Genomic DNA, 4,123 nt, shown 5'->3' with positions numbered 1-4,123 from the left:
ATCTATCATCTATATTGCAGTCCACATTTGATGTTTTGTACACTGTTCTTTTTATTACAGTCATTGCATTATATTATAATGAATGAATGTAATAGATTATATTTATCCATTGCTCTGTTGATTGATATTTCAGTCATCTCCAGTTCTTTGTGTGGTATCCACTCCCAGCTCTGGACAATGAGCCAATCACAAACTCTAGATTCAGTTGCCTCTGAAAAGCCTGCCACTCATGACAGCATGAGGCTTTGGGGAACATTCAGACACAAATCATAATATATTTCTGTTAGGTTTTTTGACCAGCAGGGAAACAGAAGTAAAAGGAAAAGAGGAGGGGGCCTTTTTTGACTCTGAGGACACAGAGAGGACCTCAGTAAGTTAGGGGATTTCTCTGATCTGAGAAAAAGAAAGGCTGAAATTTTTGTGAACTTTTGCTAAAGATGGAGTTTGAGGGGCAAGTTTGCTGACACCTCAGGAGCTGGTTGGGTGCTCCCTTGTGTGTGTGGATAAAGTAAAAGGAAGTGTATCTACAACTGGAGTGAAGGAGGAGGAGGAAGTGGTCATTGGGAGGATAAGCTGTTGTTTTGGGGATTCAGCCATGTTGAATCAGGACCATAATAAATTAGCAGCTTGTACTCAGGTTGGAACTTTGCATCCCACCTTTCAGTAGTTATGAAGAGGCAATGACTCTCTTAGATTGCTTACTTTTGAATGGTTGCATCGTTTTGGGGGTGGAGGAATTGACAGGATGACAGTCCATGTCCATGTACAAGCTAGTGCCATGTGTTTCAACAAGAAAAAGAAATTTTTCATTAGTGAAGGTTTGCATCAGAGAATGAAAAAACATTTTAAAAGGCAGGGTGCTACAAGGATTCATGGCATTATTATGATTAAAGTTCCCAGAAAGGTAAGCAGGAAGGGGGACCATGATCCATGGCTACAGGGAAGAGTCATTCCACCATGATCATGAGCAAGGGGAAAGGTATTGATTTCCTAGTTCCTGACATTTGTGTTCTAGTGAATATGAGCTCAAATGGGCTTAGGACAGTAGGTGCTGTAGGAAGTATCCTGAGTCTAGTTAGAGCTAAGGGAAGGGGCTAAAGCCAAGGCAGGTACAGCTCTAAGATATTTGGTGAAGTGGGCCTTTAAAAAGCCATTTGCTTCTATTACTCTAGATCTACTTACCATAGCATATCTTGCCCTTTTTTGAATGTCTGTTGACCTACTATCTATGAACAGTGCGTCAGAATAGGTATAACTACATTATCGATCTTTAACTAAACAATAGGAATCATTAGGTCTGAGTACAGGAAGAATAGGAATATTGAATGGTAAGTGGGCAATTCTAAGAAAACCATTGGTAAGGAGATGAAAAAAGTATAGGTTTTAGTCTTTATTGGTGTTTTAGGGTTATTGGATATTGGGGAACACAGGGGAAGGCAGAGAGATCACTGAGGCAAACTAACACATGGATAGCATAGACAGTACAAGTAGGAACTGGAAGTGTCCCACAGTATGTGGTTAACAAAGGAAGAGGGAAGATGAAGAGGGAGGGAGGAGCTGGTGGTTCATTGAGGCTGGATATGTAGGACAAGCTCTGTGGGAAGAGAGAAGGCAAAAGAGAAGTGAACTTTTAGAGGAGATCTATTTTCATTAGAGATGTGTGGAAGATTGAGATCATAAGGAAATTATGAGTGAAGAACAATGTATGGAGTCAGCAGGGAATGGGCCCTCTCTGAAGGGGTCATGGAGATCATCCATTCACTCCCACTATAGTCTACAGATCAAATACGGAGCCCTGAAAGTTCAGGAAGAATGCCATATATGGCACTCATGTCAAGAAAAAGTGTCCTATCTGAAATGTCCAGCAAAACCCAGGGCTCTGGCAGAGATACCTCAAGGGGGCCCGTGGACCATGAGCCCCATTGTTCCTCTTTAGTGGCAAGACTAAGCAGGTAAGCTATTGATGGAGCTGCCTGCATGAGTTTTCCTGTGAAGATAATGAATTGGATGAATTTCCCACTATCTGGAGGACAGGACAGTGGAGCTTGCAGATGAAGCAACCAGGTCCTGGTGGTGGTCAGGGGTTAGGGCAGGCTGTGCCTAGTGTCTTTGCTGTGCTTGAAATATGGTTCAGGAGACACTTGGGAAGCACCACTTTGTTTAAGATTAGCATCAGCTTGCTGAGTTCCCACTTTGATGGGAGCCCCTAGTGCTACAGTCAAAATCTGGCACTTTTGTATAGTTAATTTTTGTCTCTTATTGAAAACAGAAAAGCCAGGTTAAGGGGGTTTGAGGGCCAAGATCTGTCTTTTTCAGCTTGGCATGAATGTCAGGTTCACATTGGGAAATGAAAAAGAAGTTAACAAAGGTCATACCCTCAGATTATATAGGGTCATCATTAGTTTACTTAGTTAAGGCAACAATGAGATGACAAAGAAACTCTGCAGGGTTTTTATCAGGATGCTGAGTACATTTTTGGAGCATTTGATAATTCGTGGCTATGTTTTTCTGTTGGATGCAGAAGACCATGTTGAAATGAGACCTGTAATTAATTTCTTACTGTCTATTAAGGTCAGTTAATTTAAGGATATACTTTGGAACCAATCATTATGCCTCTCTAAGTCCAAGTATTCTCTTAGCTCATCTATTTTTCTAATTTTTTGGCTCTAAATCTCATTTGCTGAACATCTAGAAAAGAAGGCTAATGATATTACTTAGTAGCATGAACAATACACTTAATTATTAAAATTTTTTATCTGAGTATTAAGCACTTTAAAATATAATGTGTAGCCAGAGAACTGTCATTTTTTACCAACCATGAATGTTCCAGTAGTTAAGTCCTTGTAGAATGTTAACAGACAATAGTTATGTAATTTTTCCAGAGAAAATTTGACATCAGTAGTTATGCATAGTAGTGTAGCATAACAGTCGTGATGCAGTCTCCGTTTGGGCTGAGAAACTCTGAATGTCTTGGCACATGTGCAATATACATATCACACCAGTTTTGTTACGAAACTATCATTTGAGCTATGACCTCACATTGGTAGGGCATAAACTTTTTACTATAAATATTTAGAGCATAAGAGAAGGTTACATTCCTAAATCTGAAAAAATATCATTATTAGTTTTATATTGTATAATACTATACATTTGTAAGGCATGAATACATTTAATACAGTATGATATTAGCAATGACAAATATCAAACCAATTTTTATAACACTTAGAAAAGCTCATAATTCAGGAGAAAGCATGCCTTTAAGTAAGTCTATGTCCCAAAGCTCAAACAAAAAGAGGAATAACTATTTAAGTAATGACATACAAACACATAAACAAATACACACAATATACAAACAAACACCTTTGTAAAATCAGCGTGCACTCAAATATATTTTTGGCCAAATTAGATTATAATGACATTTTAAGTTTATAATTATAAAAGACTAGTCAGGGGCTAGGAGATAGCTCAGCAATCTAAGTGACTGCCTGGCAAGTGCAAGGACCTGAGTTTGATCTCCAGTGCTGCATGCTGAGCCAGCCCTGAAACCAAGTGTGGTGATGGATACCCGTAATCACAGTGCTGAGGAGGCTGAGACAGGTGTGACACTATGAGTCTGAACTTCATAACAAGACCCTGTATCAAATAATTAATTAATTAATTATTAAAAATAAGTTTTTAAAAAGACTAGTCAGAAATTTTTTGTGAGCCAATTAGCAGAGATCTCTTATAAGGAGAATTTTAAAAGCATGCTTTATTTTACTTTTATGTCTAAAACAGTGTACTAAGTTTGTGTAGGAGCAAGCAAACTGAGCAGAGTATAAGGATTAGGTACAGTATAGTGGAGGAGCACTGACAGCTCATATATCCTAGATTTGTGGACTAGCAAGAAATATGTATCTCAGATGGACTGATATTCCCTCAATATATCTGATTCAAAAAGTCTTCAGGCCAGTGAGATAACTCAGCAGATCACACACCTGCTTAGGCAAGTACAGGGACTGGGTTTTGATCCCTGGCACAACATGCCTCACCAGCCCTGCCCCTGGACACACTGAGAGGACCACCAAGACCTGACATAGTTGTGAACATCTGTAATGCCAGTGCTGGGGAGGCTGAAAACAGG

Source organism: Octodon degus, unplaced genomic scaffold, assembly GCF_000260255.1.
Source record: "Octodon degus isolate 3935 unplaced genomic scaffold, OctDeg1.0 scaffold00369, whole genome shotgun sequence".
Taxonomy (NCBI): domain Eukaryota; kingdom Metazoa; phylum Chordata; class Mammalia; order Rodentia; family Octodontidae; genus Octodon; species Octodon degus.
This window is presented reverse-complemented; position numbering follows the sequence as displayed.